Here is an 11,379-nt window from a genome sequence, read left to right on the forward strand (position 1 = left end):
GAACACCAAAAGACATTGGCAGTGTAAGTGGGAAAGGGCATTCAGTTGGGAACTTAAGGAGTGAAGCCCTCCCTCACTTGAAGGGCCCTTCAGGCTCTCCCTGCAATATAGGGCAGATCATTCAAGGGTGTCAGGCTTGCTAGGGTCCCTACCACTGGCCTAATTACCCTTGCATAACCACAATCCTTGCAGTACTCTAACTCTTTGCCTGTCTACACAATGCCATGTTTTTGGTTTTGCAACACGCTGCAGTGCCTCAAAGCACTTCATGGCAGCAAGTAGGCAGCATGATAGCACTCTATAAAATACCAAACCTGTCCATCCACTCCTGCCGGACCCTCTCAATCACCTTCTCAAAGCAAGCTGCACATTGCTTGTAACCTATAACCATACAATTCCTGTTTAAAGTATTTTTAGTGTCAATAGGCAATGTTGTGCCCTGCACAAAATACAATTAGTAAGGGCATACTTTTTATTTATTTTTAATTAAATGAGTTAGTGTATTACAAACTTTTTCATTAGTCCATTTCATGTCCAATTAGGGTAAAAATTAGTCTTCATGAGTCTGGGTTATTTTGAAAACCTGCATTAGTGCATTCATTCACTGAGAGTAAACGTCTGATAGTGTCAACCGACGGCTGTCAATTGAAGAGACACTGATACTATGCATGTTCGCTTATTTCCGCATCAGCCTCTTTAAAACTGATTTGGCCATTTCTAAGCACCAGAGACCCGCATTGAAAAACAAGGAAAGACAATGGGGGTCATTAAAAGGTTGGCGGTATGAATTTTCCTGTGCCCGGGAATGGGCAATTACCTGGGCATTACAGCCCCGGTGGACCTGGTAATTGCCCATTCCCAGGCACCGGAAAATATTACTCCCCATTCCTATCTGAGTCCCGTTGGATCCATGGAGGTCTGCGAACGGGTGCTGTTCCGCCCGCCAGGTCAGACCTGGCGGGCTGAAAGGCACCCGCTCGCAGTACTCGTAGTTTGCCGGTCCGGAAACAACGGTACCGGCAAGCTTACCGGTACCCTTGTTTCCAGACCGGCAAACTTATAATGAGGCCCAAAGTGTAGGAGAAGTGGCCTAGTAAGCGCAAAATGGCCTTTCTTCTGAAAGGGGATCAAAGCTGCTTCCCAGTCCTTTTCTCCAGCTTCAATCTTCTGAAATGGCTGGAATATTGGGTGCTGGGCTGCAGATGAGGCAGTAGCCTCCATCTGCAAGAGCAAACCCAGCGCAATTCTGCTTCTGTGGGCAGGTGGCGTTGCTGCTAGTGACAACAGTTGCACACGCCAAGCTTTGGTTTTCCCCAGAGTGAGTGGATCCTGTCCCATCCCATACTCATAGTGCAAATGTGCCTTCGGCAGCTCATGCACACTCAGCTTGGGACCAACCTAATACATATTTCCCCTGACATGGGTGAACCCCAAGCTAGGACACAGGCCCACAACTACCACAACTATTACATCTCGGATCTCCTGCCTATGTCACCTGCCACATCCCCGCTAATTCACCATGCTGTATCCTAGTTATCTTAGCCCACTGCCTCGGAATTTTCCCCACTCTGCATCATTCTAATGTCCAACCATGAGCCTGGTTTTTATCTTCACTGCTCATCTAGTCAGCGACCTCACAATTATCCTTTTCTATGCACCATTTCCCTTGATTTGTACCTTCACTGCTACCTAACTATGTAACCCATCATCTGAATACTTACTGTTACCCCAACACTGTGCTCCTGTTCAGTGCCCTCACTCAATGAGGCTTCATTCTCCATTCCCCAAATGAGTGTAGCAGTGACCCTTGGCTCTGCCCCAAGTTATGGGGCCTCAATGTTTCTGCAGTACTGGGCCCTGCAACGGATTCCCATTCATGAGGCTGCGAGGTGGCATGGAATGGAACCAGGGGGATGAAGGGAGTACACCTGCTGTGACAGTAACACCGGTTATGGTAGGCAGGATCCCTGAGGGCATCTCTCCCATTTCTGAGCTCATGATTAAGGTAATATGCCCTATCATAGTCGTGGAGGAATGAACGTGTGCAATGTCTATGTGCTTAGGGGTTCTCAGCTCATTAATGGCGATTGCGATAAAGCCCCCAAGCTCCATCAAAGGAATCAGGCATGCATGGGGTTTACGAGCTGGCACACAGTGACTTGCATGATCACAACAATGCCTCACACTCAGGACTCGTGAACCACTGCACCCAGAAATGCAGGGAAGATATTCAGAAGGCACCAGAGAGGAGTCAGGAGATGGCACGATCTGGCTGCCTGTTTCCAAAATGGTGGACTTTCTATTTAAGCCCGTTGGTTGCAGAGACACCAGATCGAAAGTAGTTTGGGTGTCCTCACTACAATTATTACAGCCCTGTCCTGGGTGTAAATACCAGCCAGTTCTAACTGAGAATGTGGGAGTTTGGAGAATGTGTTGGGCAGAGAGAGGTAGGAGGACTGTGGAGAAAGGAGATGAGGGAGGCAAAGGGCTTTGCTGGAGATGAAGGTGGACGTGGGCAGGAAGGGGCTGTCAGAGTTACCAAAAGTGGCCAAGCGAAGAGGCCAAACAATGAGGAGAGGTCTGAGAGAGTGAAGGCCAAGCCAGTAGTGCAACATCCAAAGGGTCAGTCAGGGCTGAGGAGGTTGAAGAATGGCAGGGGAAATACAAAAGCGAAACAGCTGTATGAGCAGGCCCAGGTTTTCCAGAAGCCCTATTATCAGCAGAGAAACCTGGCAAATGGGATCAAAGTATCTCACAGGATGGGAAGCAATCCGGATCCCAGCTAATGAACAGATATTGCCATGCTAGTCAGGAGCCATAATCCCGAGGCTAAAGGGACTAGCAAGCCCACTACTGATACTACAGAGCCAGGGGGGTTCACTGACACAGATAAATATGATCCTAGAGTGCTATACGAGACCGAGACCGGAATGCCCAAACCGGAAGGCTTCTTCAGGATGCTCAGCCTGTGGAAAGCTCCAGCGAGACTCAGGCCTGCAGTGAGCTTGCTGTTAACCAGGAGCCAGAGACTAGCTTGGACTTGCCCTTGACTGAGGAGCCTCAACTACTGCCACCTGACACGCAAACTAAGGCAGACAGTGAAGAAGAAAATTAAGTAGCCATTGCCCAGGAGGGCCATTGCACTCCAGCAATCACCAGGTGGACTTCCTGGAACGCGTTAACTAGGACAACTCATAGTAACTGTTTGATACGTTTGGGAAGAAGGCTACGTCCTGACTACTGACACCTAGTGAAAATTTGGACTCATTACCACAGCTGTAGCTGGAGAATATCTCTGCATCCCAGAAGGACTGTTACACTTATTCTGGTTTTTCTTGAATCTCGCTCTTTTTGACAGTACAACCTTTCTTTTGTGTTCAAATGAACCCCCAGTGTGGCAGTGCCCGGTTCATGCCTTGTCATTAATATCTCTCACTGACAGTCTTGCAGCATGTCCCTAGTCCGTGTTCCTTCCCTCCCATTCCACCACACTTCCTCCCCACCGTCTCGAGCGCCTGTGTCCTGCGCCATAGAGTTCACAATTTGTAACCTTGAATGCAGCGCCGATCTACCAGCCCCGAGTTCGCACGCGGGCGCATTCCTCTTGAACCACTTCTCTGCGTCATGGCTACTCCATTCGAGGTGCGCACTGGTGTGCTTACTAGAGTGACTAGTTTGTAGGAATCCTGTGCAGGGACTTTCCCCGTAACCGGCTGATACTGTAAATGGAAGCATGCAGTCGTTCTCTTTTTTTTTTTTGGAATCTTTATTTACAAAACTATAAAATCACATACATAACAATACACTCCATAAGACATTTAAAGTACTTGACACCATCAAAACACATTTTTTTAAAAACAACTAATTACATTGAAGCATATAACCACACATAGCCCCCAGCCTAATTCACCACATCCCCACTCACCTCCCCCAGCCCCTATTTACATAAGTACAACACCAAGTCTAGTATAGCTGAAGAAATTTACCCCAACTTTTCTCAAATAAAACCAATTTCCCTTCCCTTCTGTAAAGTGTCCTCTCCATAGCCGCCAAGTCATGCATTTCAGTCAACCACGTCTCAATATTCAGAGTCAATACCGACTTCCAGTTCCGCAAAACAATTTTCTTACCGATCATTGCCCCTCAGAACAACCACTTCTTCTGATTCTGAGTAAGATCCTCCAGAGACTCATCACCCCCCAATATCACCATTTTGAAATCCAAAGCAGGTAAACCCTCAATCACCACATCGCACACCCGACCAACCTCACCCCAGAACAATCTCACCACAGTCGTTCTCTATTGGGAACGTATCCAAAGGATTGGCTTAGTTCCCTCTTTTTTTGGCTTCATAATCTGAGGCAGATGCTAATGTGTTAATACAAATAACGCAATGGCTTTCGGGGCATGATTTCACCCACCACTGAAATGGCCCTTGGTTTGAAGTATTAAGAAAGTGTGTTTTTGGGTAACAATGTCGCCTGCGTGCAGGGCAGGGTGGTGTTGAGCAAGCTTGAGCAGAAAATAAATATGAGCAACTGGAAGGAAAGGCCAGGAACTATGTAAGTGTTCCGAGGGTTGCCGCAAAGCCCTATGGGACTTTGAAATCGTGTGTATTGTGGCATCTAGTTTCGTATATTGTTCCCAGTTACACCAAAACATTGTTTTTTGCAATTTTGTAAACATCTGGGAAACCCTAACGGAATTAGGCGGGAAAATTACAATGGGCACGAGTTGTGATTGCCTAGGACTAGTTGGGGGTTTGGGGGAAGGCTTTTGGTGCATCTCTGGAGTGGAGCAAGGAACTATGAAGAAAGGGGAGCTTTATTCTGCAGGGATGTATGTCGTATGAGCCTTCATGAGGTCACTAGTCATTTAGGGGTCGCCAGGGGTCGCCTCCCTTGCTACCCCTGTGGTATCCCTTGCTACCCCGGCAAAAAAAAAGAAAAAAGCACTTTTTAAAAAATGTAATGCAAGCTCTTGTTGCCAGCGCCATGTGGCTCCGTGCTTCTGGAGTGCTTGACTTTCTTGTTTAGGCCTCTTAAAAAAAACAGGGTTCGACAAGTCTAACAATTTCAGCAGTGACCCTAAATAAGAAAGAATAGGAATAACAGATAATTTGTCTTTCTGGAATTCTATACAATAATTGCTAGACTCATTAAAGGTTTATTTCAGTTACACTTCAAGGCTGAGTTGAGGTGTTTAAGAACAGGCTCACCTGTTCTTAAACACCTCAACTCAGCCTTTCATCCTTCTGAGGTCGATAAATGAGTACCAACACAGGTTGGGTGATATTTTATGTATATTTGTTCTATATAAAGCACTTAAGCGTAAGTGCTACATAATAAGACATCATTATCATTTTGGTGAAATGACGTCCCTGGCCTCGCCCCTATGGGCTATTTACAAAACCAGGCTATTTATGAAACCGAGCTGTGGAGCTGCGATTCTCCATCACGCGGGATGTGAAGTGGTAGTACAGGTGTCATCTTCCCGCACCACACAACGGCTCCCTCCACCTGAGGAGACAGCGGTCCTGCTACACCAAGCCGCAGCAGCTCGCTACAGTGTGACCACACAAGCTGCAGACTCCCTGATTCATGGATTATTTGCGCCGAAAAAAACAGGATTTGTGTGCCATTCTGCCCGCAAATCCCCATTTGTTAAACAGGGATTTGCGGGCAGAATGTCGCACAAATCACGTTTTTTTTGGCGAAAATAATCCATGAATCAGGGCCAGAGTCTGGCAAAATGATGGAAAGAAGCAACCCACAATTAATAGCTACTGGCAGGAAGCCAGGTGAAATATTAGGTAAGTATAGAATAAGACCCAGAATGGAGACAGCGCCCAATATTGCAAAGTAATTTATTGTATGCAAAGAGGTGCCCTTCTTGATGACACGTGTTTCGGCCTTTCTTGAGGCCTTTTTCAAATCAGGGCTACTCAACTGAGATATCAATAACAATAGATATCACTGGAGTGAAGGACGCGCACGATCGAACGCGAAAGCACAGCGGACAGGGATCTAACCTGGACAATGGCGAGCAAATACACTTTATAAACTATTAGGGGCACATAAGACAATAAGTCTACATATTGATATCTCAGTTGAGCAGCCCTGATTTGAAAAAGGCCTCAAGATAGGCCGAAACACGTGTCATCAAGAAGGGCACCTCTTTGCATACAATAAATTACTTTGCAAAATTGGGCGCAATCTCCATTCTGGGTCTTATTCTATACTTACCTGATTTGTGGTCTATTTTGGCTAAACCACAACCCAGGGAGACGCGATCTATCGCACGGAACCAATCTGAAAAAGAATACAGATAGCTTTGGTAAAAACATGTCGCCATGTTAGACCAGACCTTTGAAGTCAATAACCTGTGAAGGAGGTGAAATATTAGTGATCAGGTGACAAAAATCCCCAATTGGAGGCCTAAAGCTAAGAGAGACGTGCAGGGACCGCAGCTTTCCCTCAAGCAGGGAATTTTCCACCGCCACTTTGTCCTGTCTAGAGCCCTGTTCGGGGCAAATCAGCTGAGCCCAAGGGCTCCCAAAAGAGGTCATTTTTTGCGCACACAAATGTACCATGCATTTAAAACACAAACCAACACAAGCAGCATCTAACCCCTTCCCCAATACATTGTTTGTTACACCTCTTGGGGGTCTACATAAATGCAAAGCAGAGATGCAGATGATGTGCCATTATCAATACCAATTATTCACACAGAGGTTTTGCCCCTACGGGGCCATCAGCAGTGCTTGACAGTAAACACTTGTACACTGCCCACCATACATTTGAATACTCCATCATTTAGAAGCCTTATTCACATGTGCTCTTATTCACTGAATACAATGAATGGGGGTCCATATAGCATTGGCTTTGGCTTATTGTAGCTCCTGCATTCAACAAGAGGTTACACTTGGACAACATAAATGTCTATTCTTCTTCTCCGTTCTTTGCACTATTTGGGCTCTGGACAGTGAGGTCTGGGATAACAGACCTGTCCAAGACTCACACGGCTTGCAGTGTGAAGGTCAAAAAGCAATCCTGCATAACAATGGACATCTCTCTTTTGCTTTGAATGTTGAAATGACATCACTGTTTGGAACAGAAAAGTCACCTGGATAAATCCTGCAAAAGCATTCATTTCAAAACATCCCCACCATGTCCTTCAAAAGCCAGGAACCTCCGATATCAGCGCCACTAGGCCCGCAAAGCGTTATTGCTTTTAAAGAAAAGCCAGACCGGGGTGGTCTCGAGCGATCCTTGAGTATTGCCAGGATTACAGTCCCGAGCTATTTTCAAAATGAATTAATGGGAACACGCATTCCGGGTTACTAGAAGCTTCCTCAGACGCTCCAAAATTGGACATCCTTATAAGGGAGACTGGGCAGAGAAGGGTCCTCCTCACGCCGATGCGCACAGTGTATTGGATCTAGCATCCAGGCATCTGTCTCAATATAAGCATCCGTTTCATGACACAGTACTTTGCAGAGCAGCACAGAACTTTGCAGAGCAGGGTCTGTGGCCAGGTGGGTTAATGCCTTCACTGCAGTGATCTCTGTTCAACCTCTTTATCACAAAGGTTTGCTTTCCTGCACATCGGCTCTGTCCATTATCCTTCCGTGGTTCAATGGTTCTGAAAACCATTCAACAATAAACTTTTGTTATCAACTACCGATTTCGCATGTTGGTGAGAATGTGTTCTACAAATACACCTGTTATGTCCGGGTATTTTGACATTTCAGTGAAATTGGGGTCAATCTCATGTTTTCATGGCTATTAGATGTACTTATAATGCATGCCATGGATGCTCTTACATGTACGTGGCATGCAGACTTTCACTGTAGATCAAGACTCTTAGAATAGCAGTTTGTGTTTTTATTTTAAACCAGTTTATTTTTAAGAATGCTCATTCTCACCAACTGCGCCCCAATTGCCTGAACATGTGTAAGTGCAAACAGGATATGAGAAAAATATTTAAGATTAAGAGAAAATTAGAAACCAAATAAGCAGGTTCAGTGGGTAACACTGTGACAAATTGCCATTTGGCAAGGGTGTAGGTGCCCTGGCTCTTTTGGTCTTATTCATTTAATAAAGTGATGCATGTAATTCCATCTCTGAAAGGTTGATCTGCTGATCAGATCCCATTTCAGAAGCTCCATGACCAAAGCATAGTGTGTTTGTGTGCCCTGCTGCATCAATAGCCTGATCTGCAGCCCCTGCTCCACCAGTGGCACAGAACAGTGCAGAGGCCACAGGTGCCCCTTTGACAGCTGCACCGATAGCCGAATCTCTGCTGTGCACGGGCTGCATTTAACATAATCACTTCTGTTCCAAAACCCTATAATTATGAGCCTACATCCTGGTAATATTTAAAAATAAGCCATACCTGAGTTATGGTACAATGGATGGTATTCTCATATTTATTACAGCCACAGCAATTTGATATATATCACACGTGTCAGCTCTGTGAGCCTATGCCCAGCTGTGGAAGGATTATGTGTATTCTTCCCAGACAGGCTGGACGTTGCCACTCCTGGCATGACTTTAGCCATGGGGATGTCCTCTCTTTGTTCCTTTGTAAGCAGGGTAACATCCTTCCCAGAAGACAGCCACTCCACAGAAAGCTTGCCTGGGAATAGGAATCAAAGGGCACACCCATGTACAAAAGGCTTGACGTCACACTAGGCTGCTGCATTTCAAAGGGCCTGTGATCCTATTGAGAAGGGAAGAGGGGAAGGTCAGTGTAGGAAGGGGGTCGTCTGTACACATGAAGGAAGATTCTGAATTTTTGTTTCTCTTTGCCTCTCTCTCTCCTTCCTGTCCCCCGCACTTCTTTTAGCACAAATCACTTTGTGTGTGACGTCAGAAGGGAAAGACCCACTTATTTTTAGAGCAGAGATTGGACCCCTAAATGAGGATAGCTTTAGTCTAATCACCAGTGGGCATTTACTTTTAAAAGAAGGGGTCGCACACCACTTCTTTGATTCACTCTGGAACAACACCTGAGAAAAATGAATTGGACCTATTTTGGGAGAGTTGTACTTTTCAAAGCCCTCAACCACTGAGATGAAGAAGGATCAAATCAAGACAAAGGAAATTGGGGGTGAATACTGGGGACCTGTCACTCTCCACCAGAAGCTCTCACTCTGTCCTCAAGCCCTTGAATTGGGTCTCACAGCATTTGGAGGACCAGCTAAGCTATCGGTCCCCATTGTGCAGACTTGAAACTGATCGAATTACCATCACAGCCAATCTCGAGGCCATCAGCGCTGAGCGATCCCGCTTATGCTGCTTCCTGACACTTCTCCCAACAAGTGCCTGCATCTTGAGCCCACTCTACGCTGCATCGTGCCCTTGCTGAGTTTGTCACCTGCTAGGCTCGAATCAAACGCCTGACTCGAACCGCTGCAGAGTAATCTGCCGACTCAAACCAGCAGTTATGCCACGACTCGACCTGATTTGCCCTCAAATGTTGGTTCACCAAACCGCACATCGGAGCAACAGGATCACTGTTTCGACAACCGCTGCCTGCCGACTCGAACCGCTGGAGCGCCAATCATTGACCCCTGCCGGCGGTTGCAACCCAACTCAGCCTCAAAGAGATCCTGATGAGCGCCCAACCTGCTTTCCCTAATGCCACCTTTGACCTGGAACAAGCTACCATATCCGAACCTGTTTGATGCCCACTTGCTGCTTAGGCCCACACAATCCATTGAGCTTGATCCACTCACAAACACTGATCGAAGCAGGGTTCGATATTGGCGTACCACCAAGAAGCTACTATTGACTATTAACTGCCCTAGGACCTTGTTTGTCCTCAGGGTGGGTTTTGATTAGAGATTTTCTATTTGGTTATTTGCCAGTGGTGTGTTTTATTAAAGTAGATCTATTTTTGTAGAACCTTGATTGGAAATTACCTTTATGTTGGACTGTTATGCTTTGCTGTTTGGGTCACTACTGAATCACATTCTCACCTCTCTGAAGGGCACAGCCTTCCCTCTACAAACGTTACCACAAAAGGCGAAGGAGGTATATAATTTAGCTGTGCCTGTTTTACCTCTATGATTGTGTTGGCTCTTGATTTGGAGCAATGGGAGGGCTGAGTGGGCATTTTAGCCCCTGCTCATCCTTGTACTTCAGCTGGGCAGAATCCAATTCAACACAAAAACCCACTACTTTCTTTGGTTAAACCAGGGCTTCAGTGTCTGCACTGCTACTCCTCAGCACATGCACCACACAGGCATCCATGCACTCCTCTTCTGGCAAACCTCCCATTCTGCGTTCTCCCCAGAGGGAGACAGGCCTGTGATGGTCATCACTCCATCTATCTGAGTCCCCAGTTTCTCTGCTTCACCTTCTCACAGGGTGGCTCACAAAGCACATAGAGAACTTGGAGATATCGGGTGAGACAGAGCCAGCTCCTGCTGTAACACTCAGCAAACCATTGAACAAGATGACTGTCTGTGGTATGATACTTAAAAACTGATTTATGTATTTATCATTTTACAGCTGGAATGCTGGGAATTCAAAAACAACATCTTTGCCAGTGGGCTTCTTGTAAACACTAGAAAAACTTTCCACCTTGTAATCGGAATTGTTCTGCTGTGCTTTGTCTAAGTGAACTTCAATTAGCCGGCTGTCATCCAGTTTCACCAGGATCTCTTGCCCACAATTTTCCCTTGGGGAAGACGAGGTCTTCTAAACTGGTATTGTGCACTGGATTGAAGGTGCGACTCCTGGGATGCTTGCTTGTTCTTGGTGCAACTTTTTCTGGTTGCTTTAGGAAGACTCCTTCTCGGTGCAACGAAGACAAGATGCTTGCCACTGAACATCTTCTCCAGCACACCCTAGTTGCACCTGAATCTTATGGAAAGATTTAAACTCTGGAACTGGAACAAAGATGATACTTGCTTTTTTACCCCCTCCAACTTCAATTTCCTTTGCTGCAGTGATGTTCAGCTCCCTTAATTGTGCCTTTAGATCCAAGTTCACCTCCAATTCCAGAAGGGCCTCATCGTATGTTTTTCCCATTTGGCTTCAGCACGTTTAAGCCTTTAAACTTGCTCTGAACATGGCCTGTCTCTCTCAGGGACGGGCGAGGAAGAGATGCAACAATTCAAAAGATGCAGGACCCGATGGCTCAGAAGCATCTTTGTTCTGCCTTCTAGGACACCTTCCAGGGGGTTAGCTAGACTGTACTTCACCAAACCTAATCATCATGGTTCCTTCATCTTCTATCCCTATGATTTATCAGACGCTCTGGTTTATACCACCCCACAAACCAGAATTCCATCTTAGATGACTACAACACCCTTCTCCTGGCCTTCAAAGGCATGTGGGAAAGGAAATAGCTGGAACAAATGATTTG

The 11,379-nt window shown here is 46.1% G+C and overlaps 1 pseudogene; it reads right to left on the reverse strand.

The window, feature by feature from the left end:
* Positions 1-10,514: 10,514 nt before the first annotated feature.
* On the reverse strand, positions 10,515-11,042 carry LOC138473384 (small ribosomal subunit protein eS7-like; annotated as a pseudogene).
* Positions 11,043-11,379: the final 337 nt, after the last annotated feature.

The sequence above is a fragment of the Ambystoma mexicanum genome, chromosome 8, assembly GCF_040938575.1.
Source record: "Ambystoma mexicanum isolate Mex_15411 chromosome 8, UKY_AmexF1_1, whole genome shotgun sequence".
Classification (NCBI taxonomy): domain Eukaryota; kingdom Metazoa; phylum Chordata; class Amphibia; order Caudata; family Ambystomatidae; genus Ambystoma; species Ambystoma mexicanum.